This window comes from Sarcophilus harrisii, chromosome 3, assembly GCF_902635505.1.
Source record: "Sarcophilus harrisii chromosome 3, mSarHar1.11, whole genome shotgun sequence".
In the NCBI taxonomy this organism is placed as follows: Eukaryota; Metazoa; Chordata; class Mammalia; order Dasyuromorphia; family Dasyuridae; genus Sarcophilus; species Sarcophilus harrisii.
In genome coordinates this window covers 513,024,014-513,037,810 of record NC_045428.1, presented here as the reverse complement: position 1 = coordinate 513,037,810, position 13,797 = coordinate 513,024,014, and positions in this window count along the sequence as shown.

Sequence of the window (13,797 nt, the reverse complement as noted above, 5' to 3'; positions counted from 1 at the left end):
CGCACAGCCGCAGGGCGCCGCCGCGCCGCCACGGCGCTGATTGGGCAGGTGCAGGAGCGAGACAATGCCTTGTTCTCTGCCTCTGCGTCGCCCTCAGCGCGTCCTCTCTGAGGTTCAGTTTACTGGTCTGTAAAGTGAGGATGACGTGGGTAAGGAATAGCGTGAGCAAGACTCACGTTCCAATGCAACTTTACAAGATTACTAGCAGTGTGACGTGGGCGTGTAAGTTTCCCCATCTGTGAAATGGGAAGTAGCAGCATGAAGCCCCCTCCCCCCAAGCCTTGTGAGGCTCGAGTGGGCCGATGTTTGTTAAAGGGGCTTCCCGTGATGTGAAGGTGAGCTTGTTATTACTCTTGCCCAACGCAAGTGAGAAATTGTCCGTAGTGATGTGGGTGATGTAGCCATCAGATGAGGATGGCAGGCGCCCGAACTTGGGGTTTGGCCGTGTGAGAAATCCACAGTGGCCATTCTCCTTAGATTTACTTAGGGAAGAGGGTGCAGACAAAATGAAGGGATATAGCAGACACCCGGAATGGCAAATATGAAACCGAGTGGGAGGGCACATGAAAGATGTTCCTCAGCGGAACTCAAAATTACCCTGTAGAAAGGGATGCACCGGACACAGAGTAAGCTTGTTTCCCAAAAGGACCCAATCAGGAGCTTTCAGTGAGTCAGTCTTGCACATGCCCGGATGCCTTTGCTGAACTTTGCTCCCTAAAACTGACCCAAACAGCCCTGTGGTCATCTGTTCCTGCAAAACATACTGCTTCTGTGTCTCATCTGTTCCTGGAAAATTGTCGTTCTTTTCCCCAATCCCTGTTCAAATCCCTTCTTTGTGGTCTTCAAGCGTAAATCTCCCCTGCCTCTCCTGGGCTGTGGGTTCCCTTGTATCTTATATTGAGGTGCCTCTGCATTCGTGTCTGATTTTCCTCCTGATAAAACTTTTCTACTTTCAACTCGGCTTGGACTTCTCTACCTTTTGGGAGGGGGGGGGGGGGGGGGCTTTGCCTGGTTGACAATGGGAAGGGATTAATGCAAGAAAAACTTCTTGCAGAAAGTGAGATTTTAGCTGAGACTTGAAAGAAGCTAGGGAATTCAGAAGGGAAAAATAAAGGAGAGCTTTCTCGGCAGAGGAGTCAGTCTGGAAAATGATCAGTCAAGAGACTGAATATCTTGTGCAAGAAATGGCAAGACTGCCAGTATTATTAGATCAGAGAGTATATGGAAAATGACTAAGTTGAAAAAAAGACTACAGAGGTAAGAAGGACTTTAGAAACCAAATAAAAGATTCTATATTTGATCCTGGAAGCAATGGGGAGAGGTTGAAGTTTACTTGATAAAGGGGAGTGATATTGTCAGATTGCACTCTAGTCAAAAAGAAAGAAGAGATATAGGATGATAGCTAGTGGGGATAAGTGGATTAAGTCAGGTTTTTTTGACAATAGGGAAGATAGGGCATGTTTATAAGTAGCAGGGATTATTGCTGTTTGTCCTTGGTTCTTGAAGAGAATGTATGACTTCAGGAGAGTGGATTACACTGCTAGATGGAGAGAGAGTGAAGACTAATGAGGGTGGGGATGAAAGAGTGGTAACCTGCTGAAGAAGATAGGATAGAATGGGATCATTTCTTCATGTAGAGAAATTCGCCTTGGGAAAGAGGAGCACCTATTCTCACATAAGACAGGATAAAGGAAGAGATAGTTACTATCAAATACTAAGGTATTTGAGTGATGTGAGGAGAAACAAAGGGGGAACTCTCAATGAATGGTCAGGGGACCATTAATGCCAATAAATTTAATTTTTGTTGAGCCAGACTAGAAGACCTATGATAGTGTATTGTTAAAAAGTTCAGAAATCATTTCCAGAAGGATATACATTTTCTACTTCCATGGAAGAAAAAGCAGGCATTGTCATCCAACCCTTCCATAAAGGACATTCTTTGTCATTAAGCCTGTGTCATTTGCATCTTGTTGACTTCAGGCTGCATATAAAGCTATCTGACACCATAAGTTTATTTTCAGGGATTTAGAGTCCAAAGCCAGGAGAAATAGAGATCTGGAAGGGAAAGATGGAGAAACCCTGGAGACAACAATGGCTGGGTGACAGCTTCTGATCTAAATATAATTGTACAATTGAAACATTGCCCTGATAAAGAGAAAAAGCTGGCAATGCAGACAGGACTTAGAGTGCTGCTGGCATGGATATGGACATCATCATTCAAAGAGCTGAATGAAATCAGATGATGCTTTTTTCCATTAACTGCATGCTGCCAAAACAATTATGTGCTATTTTCTTCAAGGCAATCATCACTTTCTCTGTTTTCTTTATTTGGGGCATATTTTCATAAAAACTGATGATTTCCCTTAAGCATCTTTAAATATTTTGATAAATATTGTATTTAACATATACTTTAAAATATTTAACATGTATTGGTCTACCTGCCATCTGGGGGAGGAGGTGGGGGGAAGGTGGGGAAAGGTTGGAACAAAAGGTTTTGCAGATGTCAATGCTGAAAAATTACCCAGGCATATTTCTTGTAAATAAAAAGTTATAAAAAATCTTGATAAAATTGTCTCCTATTCAAATACAGAGTAATTCTTGTCAACAGAGGTTGACAAGCATATTTTTAATTTAATTTTTTTTTTTAATCACACCTACTCACATACCCCTCATTTTGGCTAATTCTTGATATTGTACCAAATACCTTCTAGCCTCATGTCTCAATCAAATAATCACATTTCAAAATTTTGGGGAAGGAAACAAGGATCATGTAGCAATAGGGGCACAGTTGAATTCAAGGAATTGCTCTAGAATGTTTATATAGAATTGTACAGAGTAAGTCATGAGAATGCCATATACATAATAGGAAGTATTTGAATTAAACTCCCTTGATATTTCTATGGACATGATGAAGAAATGGAGCCTGGGTGATAATATAGATAGGTGGTTTAGACTTGTTTGGACAATCATATTGTTTTGATTCATGAATCAGTGCTAAAGGGAAGGGAAGTCTCTTGTATTAATAGGTTCCTTGTATACTCATATTTTTATCAGTAACTTGAAAAGATATAAAAAGCATTATATTGACAGTAGACAGAAAGCAAGCTAAAAAATGTCTGTAATATGCAAGGTGACAGAACCTGGAATCAAAAAGTTCTTGCCAGGAAATAAAGATAGCCTGAAAATCACTTTGCTATTCTGATGAATCTATGATCTCATTAATATGTACATGCTTTACAGACAGCAGTGCCATCTATTCTTTCTCATCCCGTGCAATCCTTGCCATAAATTCCTCAGAGTGTGCTAGGATTCTTTCTCATTACATATCTCTGCAGCTCATGGATTATCCACTTTGCCCTTGATTCTGGCTATCTAATGATGAATCCTTTTTTATTCAAAGATGATGAGGAAGATAATCTTTATATCCTAATCACATTCAAGTCATTGTTGCTAATATGTTGCAACCTGCTTTTACCTACCATCCAAACTTCTACTGTACTTTTGGCCACCTGAAATTTTGATTATTTCTGATTCTTTTGATCAAGGCTTTTAATGTGTATAGACATTTTAGCATCATTAGGAGATCAGGGTTAAGAATGAGGGCTCTTCTAGCAGTTAGTAGCTTAGGAATCATTGATAACATTACACAATACCCTTAACATAATTTAGCCCAATCTCTTTAATTCTGGAGCCAACTCAATGTCTATTTTCACCTGCCAATATACACACATGGGTCTGGTCAGTAAATGCTTATTGATTGAATGACAGCTACTATTATATTTCATCACTTTAACTTCAGTCTCAGAAAAGACTGATGTTTCTGCCTACAGATTGCATTTTATTGACTGTGGCGAATCACAGAATGTTACTGGGTCTTTAATATCCTGTGTCAAACAGGATATTAAAATGATATTTAAAGGATATTTAAAGCATCAGCAATTGCTTTAAAGATAAGGCACATATTCTGGGTCCAGTCCCCTGGTAGTCTAAGTTCTATATTGAAAGGAAATGACACACTCATAGGTCATTCAAAGGTATTTGAATAAGTATTATTTGAATAAGTAATAAAATCAAGTATTTTATTAAGTACCTACTATGGGTCCTGTGCCTGCCTTGCAGAGGGGGGAGACCACAAAAATGAAATAGTCTTTGTTCTCAATCAGATGATATTTCATTAGGAACTCTATTATATAAATACAAAATCATGCACTTAGGTTGAGACAAATAACCTCATGTATTCAGAGTGGTTTGAAAGAAATTTAGCACTTTATATGACACACTTGAGACTTAGTTGACTTAAAATTCAACACTACCCCGTGTAAATCAATAGTGTTATGTGTTATAAATGAAAAAATCTGAGACATAGTTTCTGGATAATTAACAATCAATTGATTAATTATGATTGACAAATAATAAAATTAGATCAGAAGCACTCTTGGAAGCCAAAGTTGAATCTTGGGAGTGCCACTGAGAGTTCAAATACTCTTGGAAGAATAGACATTAACTTGGATTGGTTAAGACTTAATGGGACAATGAATACTATGAGAAATGGGCTTATTCTAATAAGTGACTGAGTAGGGTACCTGCCTTTAATTACATCACTCTTGGACAAAGAGACTAGTCGCTACCCAGATCACCCCTTTGTGGGGAGGGTCAGGGTGGCAATCTAGACAAAACGATGTATCCTTCATTTCTCACCAGAGTAGAACAATGGAGTTACAGTAAAAATTCCACGTAGATAAAATGGTCTTTCCTTTTTAATCAGAGCTAAGCTTTCCCAATGTGTGGAGTCCTGTCTAAGACTGAACCCAGTGTCATCATCATCCTAGTCCTTCAGAAGGTGCAGAGATCTAGTCATTAAATGAAGTCCCAGGCCAACCCCATTAGATCTTTGTTTTGGTCCTGATTGCCTCAAAATGAATGCAAATAGCAATTGTTGTTTTGGCCAGAAATCAAGAAGGTCTTCTCCTAGATTGATTCTTTTTTTTTTTTTTTTAATCTAAGGAACAAAGGCTATTCTTTTGCCTCAGTGTTTCATTTTTTCTTACCTAACCTTAATCACTGAATAGACAGTTGCCTCAGTCAAAATGAGACCTTTTAAAGACTATTTAAAATCTTTTTTATTAAAGACTATTTAAAGTACTTTTACTAAAGTAAAGTGGGAAGCCTAAGGTCTCCCACTGCAACTAGGGTCATCTTGAGTTGTCCTGTTCTATATCTGGTCACTAGACACAGATGGTTCTGGAGGAAAAAGTGAGGTTGGTGATTTGAACAGCCCTCTCTCTCAAATCCAATTCATTTGCATTTCATGGCATCAATTCCCCATGTCACGGTCATCTTCATGAATGAAGAACAAACAATAACAAATGAGGACATAGAAATGGAAAAAAAAAAAACTTGGAATCTTCATATTAGTAATTATTAATAATTATTTTTCTCATATATAACTGATGACAAATATGATAGTGATTTAGGTTGCATTAAATGAAATAAAACAAAACAAAACACAAATGTCCATAGAGATATGAAGCCTCCTGTGCTCTGCACTAGGTCACATATAGCTAGCTATGGAAAGGTTACCTCTGGTATTCCAGTCAGGTCTGAGCATCCTATTTTAAGAAGGATTTTGAAAGCTTTGAGTAAGTACAGAGAAGAAATGAAGGCACTAGAAGATGTTTCTCCTGGAAAAGTCTTTGGATGTAATAGAATGATAGTTGTTTTCAATCATTTAGAGGGGTGCTACATGCAGAAGGTGCTATGTTTATTCTGATTGGTCCCACCAAAACAATACTAAAGCCTATGAATTGAGATTAGGAGGGGGTGGGGTGGGGTGGAGCCAAGATGGAAGAGTATACAGGTCTTTGAGCTCTTCCTGGCTTCCCTCAGAATCAAAACCAGATCAAGCCTCTGAATGAATTTTGGAGTGACAGAACTCACAAATATTTGGAGTGTAACAAATTTCCAGGAGAAGTTTTTTTTTTTTTTTTTTTTTTTTGGAAGAACTTCAGGAAAGGTCTGTTTCAATCAGGCAGGGGGTGGGGTGGGGGGTGGGGTGGGGAAGGTGACCCAGTGCAAAGAAGCCCAGGGTAGTCGAGGATGGAGAGGGGTCAGAGGGTAAGGGGAATCTAGTGGGAGGCTCTTAGTCAAAATACATCAGCATTGGCTACTCTGTCCTGGTTTCAAAAACAGTGAATCAGCAGACTAGCTGTGAGAACTATGATATAACTACAAAAGGCAAATAGTGAATCTCTGAACCCCAGCGTAGCAAGTGGGACTTGGCCATGGCCACCCAGAATAGGAAAGAAGGCAGTGACACTGACTCCAGGGCAATATGAAGCCTGGGTCATCTGTGGAGAAAGCTTGGGACAATCTCCCCTTTACCCTAAGAACAGACCTCAACTTTAAAAATGAACAAAAAATACAAGAACTTTGACCTTAGATTGCTAGGAGACAAGGAAGAACAAACCTCAAACCCTATGGCAAAATGTCTCCAGATGAAGCCTCATTTCATTTTTGAAATGAGTTGCTCTCCAACTTAAAAGGCCCTCTTGGAAGAATTCAAAAAGGATCTTAAAAGAGAAGAAAAATAGGCAAAAGAATTGAGAGTTTTGGAAAAGGAAACAGAAACCGTCTGAAAAAAAATCACTCCTTAAAAATAGTTTTAATGAAATGAAAAAATAAAACAATTCCTTGAAAAACAGAATTGATGAAATAGAAATTGAGAACAACTCTCTAAAAAATAAAATTGGTGAAATGGGGAAAAATGCAATGAACAAAACTCATTTAAAAGTTCAACTGGCCAAATGTAAAAGGAGGTAAAAAAGCAAACTAAAGAAAACAATTCACTAAAAATTATAATTGAACAGAAATGGAAATGAATGACTCAAAGACAAATCAAGAATCAGTCAGATAAAACCCCCCAAAATGAAAAATTAGAAGAAAATTAAAATACCTCTTTGGAAAACCAACTGACCTGGAAAATAGATCCAAGACAGACAATCTAAGGATGATTGGACTACCTGAAAACCATGATGAAAAAAAGTCTAGATAACATCTTTCAAGAAATCATCAATGAAAATTGCTTGCATTGTCCTAGAAGCAGAGGTTAAATAGACATTGATATAATCCATTGATCACCTCCTGAAAGCGACTCAAAAATTAAAACTACAAGGAATATTGTAGCTAAATTCCAGAATTATCAGATCAAGGAGAAAATACTGCAAGCAACCAGAAAGAAATAATTCAAATATCGAGGAGCCACAATCAGGCTTATATAGGACTTAGCAGTTTCCATTTTAAAGGACTGAAGGACCAGGAATATGATATTTCAGAGGGCAGAGGAACTAGGACTTTAGCCAAGAATCAACTATCTAGCAAAATTAAGCATTATCTTTCAGGGAAAAAAATGGATATTCAATGAAATAGGGGATGCTCCTTTATGATGAAAAGAGCAGAACTGAACAGAAAAATTGATCCTCATACACAGAACTCAAGAGAAGCATAAAGAGAGAAAATGGAGAAGAAAATTATTTTTTTAAAAATTAAAATATTTACATCCCTAAATGGGAAGATAATATGTTTAACTCTTGAACTGTGTTTTTGTTAGAGGTACGCTTAGAGGGTGTAGATATAATTTGACTTCATTGTGATGATTACAGAGTTGGAAAAGGGATTGTACTGGAAGAAGAGGAAAGGAGAGATTAAAAAGAGGTAAATTACATCACATGAAGAGGTAAAAAAGATCTATTAAATTGAGGGAAAGATGGGAGAGTAAAGAGCATTGTTTGAACCTTAATCTCATCAGATTTGGCTCAAAGAGAGAATATCAGACATATTTAATTTAAGTCTCATCAGGAAGTAGGAGGGGAAAGGGGAAAAAAAGAGGGAGATTAATAGAAAGGAGAATAGAAGTAGAAGGGGAAAGGGATAAGAAGGGGGAGAGACTGTAAAAAGGGAGGGAAGATTGAAGGAGGTGGTAGTCAGAAGCAAAACAATCTGGAGGGAACTGTTAGTTTTAGCAATAATAGAAGAAAAAGAAATTAAATGAATTTGAATAGGTAATGAGGAAAAAATATCACTTTTTGCATATGAGATTATAGTATACTTAGAGAATCAGCTAAAAAACTACTAGAAACAATTAACAATTTTTAGCAAAGTTGGAGAGTATGAAATAAATCCACATAAGTCATCAGTATTTCTATATATTACTAACAAAAGTCCAACAGCAAGAGATACAAAGAGAAATTCCATTTAAACTAACTATAGATAATATAAAATCTTTAGGAGTATACATGCTAAGATAAAATCAGGAACCATATGAACACGATTACAAAATACTTTCCACACAAATAAAGTTAGATTGTTAAGGAATTGGAAGAATATCAAGTGCTCATGGATAGGCTGAAATGACAATTCTACCGAATTAATCTACTTATTCAATCCCATACCAATCAGACTGCCAAGAAATTATTTTATGGAGCTAGAAAAAATAACAAAGTTCATCTGGAAGAGCAAAAGGTCAAGAATTTCAAAAGAATTAATGAAAAAAGTTGCAAATGAAGGTGACTTGGCTGTACCAGACCTAAAACTATAAGCAGTGGTCATCAAAATCATTTGGTATTGGCTAATAAATAGAGTAGTAGATTAGTGGAATAGGTTAGATTCATAAGACACAACAGTCAATGACAATAGTAATCTAGTGTTTGGTAAACTCAAAGAACCTAGCTTCTGGGATAAAAATTTACTATTTAACAAAAATTGCTGGGAAAATTGGAAAATAGTATGGCAGAAACTAGGCATTGACCAAAACCTAACAACCTATACCAAGATAAGGTTAAAATGGGTTCAGGATTTAGACATAAAGAGTGATACAATAAGCAAATCAGAAGAACAAAGAATAGTCTCTCAGATCTGTGAAGAAAGGTATTTAGGATAAAAGAAGAACTAGAGTATTACTGAATTATGAAATGCAAAATGCATAATTTTGATTATATTAAATTTAAAAGTTTTTGTACAAGACAAGATCAAAAGGGAAGTAGAAAATTGGGAAAATTTTTTTTTATATTTAAGGGTTCTGAAAAAGGCCTTATTTCTAAAATATATTGAGAATTGACTCAAATTTATAAGACTACAAGCCATTCTCCCATTGGTAAATGATTAAAAGATATTAATAAATTTTTAGATGAAAAAATTAAAACCATTATTAGTCATATGTAAAAATGCTCCAAATCACTAGTGATCAGAGAAATGCAAATTAAGACAACTCTGAAGTACCACTACACACCTCTCAGATTGGCTAAGATGCATGAAAGGATAATGATAAATGTTGGAGGGGATGTGGGAAAATTGGGACAGTAATACATCGTTGGTGGAGTTGTAAACTTATTCAACTGTTCTGGAGAGCAATATGAAACTATGCCCAAAGGGCTATCAAACTGTGAAGTGTCTCTATTAGGTCTATATCCCAAACTGATCATAAAAAAGGGAACCTACATGTACAGAAACATTTGTAGCAGCCTTTTTTGTAGTGGCAAAGAACTAGAAACTGAATGGATGCCCGGCAATTGGAGAATGGCTGAATAAATTATAGTATATGAATGTTATATTATTTTCTGTAAGAAACAATTAGCAGGATGATTTCAGAAAGGCCTGAAGAGACTTACATGAACTAATACTTAAATAAGTAGAACCAAGAGAACACTGGACACAGCAACAAAATTATGTGATGATCAATTCTGATGAATGTGGTTCTTTTCAACAATGAGGTGATTCAGGGCAATTCCAATAGACTTGTGACAGACTTATCTGCATCCAGAAAGAGTATTGTGGGGACTGAATGTGGATCACAACATTGTATTTTCACCTTTTTTGTTGGTGTTTTCCTTGAGTTTTGTTTTCTTTCATTTTTTTTCCTTTTTGATTTGATTTTTCTTGTGCAGCATAATTGTGTTAATATGTATAGAAGAAGTGAATATGTTTAACATTTATTGGATTACTTGCTGTCTAAAGGAGGAAATGGGGGAAAGGGAAGGAGAAAAAATTTGTAACACAAGGTTTTGCAAGGGTGAATGTAGAAAATTGTCTTTGCATATATTTTGAAAATAGAGATTAGAAGGAAGCAGATTTTTGACTTACTGTAAAGGAGAATTTCTTGGTTGGAGTTGTCAAGTCTTGTCAGGAAATTTTATTAAGAGCTTAAATGTAATGGGTTTCATCAAAGTTTAGTGAATTCTATCACTAGAGGTCTTCAGGGGATCAGATGACTACTGATAGGAGGGATATTGCAGAAGGGATTCATACTTTGAAATGGGCTTGACCTGAGGTCCCTTTCAATTTGATAATTCTGAGTAGTATCTACGATTCCTTCTACTATAGTACTTTGCTGCTTGGAGGTCCCTTCCATCGTTAAGGATCTGATGACCTGCACAAGATTTTCATTATTAACTTTTGGTTTTTGGATTACAGGTATGATTTTACCAGTAGAGGGAGTTCTAATGTGGAAGCTCCCTCTAGGAATATGGCTTAACTGACATAGACTGTTTTCTGTGGGCATTGCAAAGTCAAAATTAAATGACGTACCCAAAATTACAGTTTAGTTAGAGGTGGGATTTTAAAGCCGAATCTTCCACTACATGCTATCTCACCAGGCCAAATAATTTGGTCTAAATTGGCTAAATTTGGTCATTCCAAAAACTGAATATTGAATGTACCAAAATTGGAAAAAGGAGAGAAGATGGATGGATGGAAAGAGTAAAAAGAAATATAAATACAACAGCATTGTTGATGCTAAATTAATGTTTTTGAACAGACAAATAAATTTAAGAGAAAAAGGAACTAGAGAAAGAGCAACTAGTTCATAGAAGATAGCATGGTCAATATTACTTTTGATATAAGGCCCTTTTGCATACCTTTAGACTTGGGCATGCTATATAATGTTAGGTCTGGTAGGTAGCACAGTGGATAGAGCACTAAACTTTAGAGTCAGTAAGACTCATCTTCCTGAGTTCAAATCTAAACCTCAGACACTTACTATCTGTATCCATGTTTGCCTTAATTTCTTCATCTGTAAAATGAGGTGGAGAAGAAAATGGCAAATCACAGTAGTATGTATGCCAGGAAAATTCTAATACATGACTGAAGGACAAGTATAACATGAAACATAACCTAAGAAGATGACAAGAAGACAAAGGTCTAGATTACAGTATAGCGTTTTGCTGCCTCTCTCATTTGGCTTCCAGTCAGACCGACAGCTAGTGTCCAACTTTTCCAAGAGTCAGGAACATTGACTACAGTCATGCACTGTTTTATGGAGAAGGATCATGTGGAATAAAATAGAATAAATTCTTACAAAAACCTATCAATTTTCTGTGTATTTTTGGTGAGCTTTTTTTTTTTTTTTTTTTTACTATTGAACCAAATTTTTGATTCAGAAGTATATCATTAACACTATTTACATGTATAAATGAAATTGGGTCAAAATATAAAAAATATCCATTTCAATTTACTTTTTCTATCTAGATTAGCCTTTTCTTCTTTGGAAATATGTATGGGCTATGAATCATTTGGGGCACATGGATATAATGACAGGTCAAATGTTAAGCAGAACATAACATTTAAAAAGTAATATATTCATTTTTTTAATCCAGTTTTTATCATAGTGACCCAGATATTAAAGCCCTACTTAGCCAAAGTAGCAAAAGGAACCATATTAAGTCCTCTTATTCTCTATCCTGCTATATCTGCATACATACATACACATACTTCCCTTCAATCAAGTGTTCAAAATGGTTAGGCTTCCTACTTTTCATTTAAATGAGTATAGATTTACAGTTGGAAGGGACCATAGACATCTAGTCCCCCTAAACTGTGTGATTTTAGAAGGAAGGTGAACGCAAGGAGAGCTAACAAGGGAGGGTTAATTTACCCAGGCTTACTGACAGATTTGAGATTTGAATTTAGTCCATTTGACCCTAAAACCAGGGTTCTTTTCCACAAATGCTATGCTTCTTCGTTCTAGGTTTCTTACCTTTTACATAATTCCTCATGAATTTATGATCCTGGTGGCATTTACAATGGAACAGAAATCACATCTTAGAAATGTCACAATAGGTTTGACAGATATTTTATATATATATATAATATATATATATATATTTTTTTTTAAATGCCTTTGGTTCTGTTCCTGAATTTTTCTAGCTTTATAGGGTAAAGTTTCAGGGAGCAACAGCAGTGGACCATCTCCAACAGATCATAATAACCCTGCTAAGTTAATTTTCCTACTTTTTCTCTGTGGAATGCCACAGCCTCTTTCAATCAATATATATATATTTTTCATGTAATTATGTATTGACTTACATTAAATAGGATCATAGTGACATTTAAATTCACAGTGAATACACAAACATAAAAGTAGTTAACAGTCAATCAATATTTCTTAATTTTCTTTTCTCACAACAGAGAAGATACATTTATTTCTGATACTGTTACTGTGAGAAAAGTGCATTGTATAACTTAAAAGTGCTATATGTTATTATGTCCTGAATATTATAGATAGCATTTAGATTTAAAAAAAAATTTTTTTAATGTCATGAGTTCTAAAGTTGACAGTTTTAAAAACCTTGTTATTTTCATTTTAAAAACTGGATAAATTTTTAGTAGTTTACAATAGTTATGCATTCCAGAAATGATAGAATATTCTATAGTTAGCAAATATTTATTAACATTATCTCCAAACAGTCATGCTAATATTTTACTGGTGGAGCTATGAACGGACTGGTACAGCCATTCTGGCAGGCAATTTGGAACTATGCCCCAAGTTATTAGCCTGTACATACTCTTGGACCTAGTTATATCACTTTTAGGTTTACCCCTCAAAGAGAAAAAGAAAAAAGAGAAAAAAGATCCACATGTACATAAATTTTATAGATGTTCTTTTAGTAGTAGCAAAGAACTGGAAGCTACAGGAATATCCATTAATTGGGGATTGTTAAAGAAATTATAGTATATGAATATAAATGGAATACTACTATGCAATAAGAAATGATGAAGATGCTTTAAAATAATTATTTTTGACAATCATTTAAAAAATTGTTTTAATCCTATTTTTTTTTTCCTGCAGTCTTTGCCCTACTCACTGGGAAGGCAAGCAATACCTATTATATATATGAAAGTCATGCAAAAAATTTTCTATATAAATCATATTGCAAAAAAAACCCTAAAACCAACCCAATAAAAATAAAGTGGAAAACAGAATGCCTGAATATATACTCAGAATTTATCAGTTCTCTCCCTGGGAGGTGGACAGGATTTTTCATCACAAGTCCTAAATTATCTTGGATCATTGTATTCATTAGAGTAGATTTAAAGACTTAAGTGTTTCATAGGTGATCATCCTTACAAGATTATAGTTACTGTGTACATTGTTCTTCTGGTTCTGCTCACTGCACTTTGCAACAGTTCACAATAAATCTTTCTAAGTTTTTCTGAAGTTATCATGCTTGCTGTATCTCATAGCACTATAGTATTCTAACACAATCATGTACTACTTGCGCAGCCATTCCCCAATTGCTGGGCATGAAAAGATGGTTTCAACAAAAACTGGTAAGTCTTGTATGAGCTGATGAAGAATAAACAGGAAAAAGGAGTACAATTTATAAATAACAATAATGTAAACATAAACAACTCTGCAAGACTTAAGAATTATGATCAAAGTACTGATGAACCATGATTCTAGAAGACAGGATGAAACTTGCTACTTACCTCTTGACAAAGAAATAATGGACTTACAGAACAGAATGA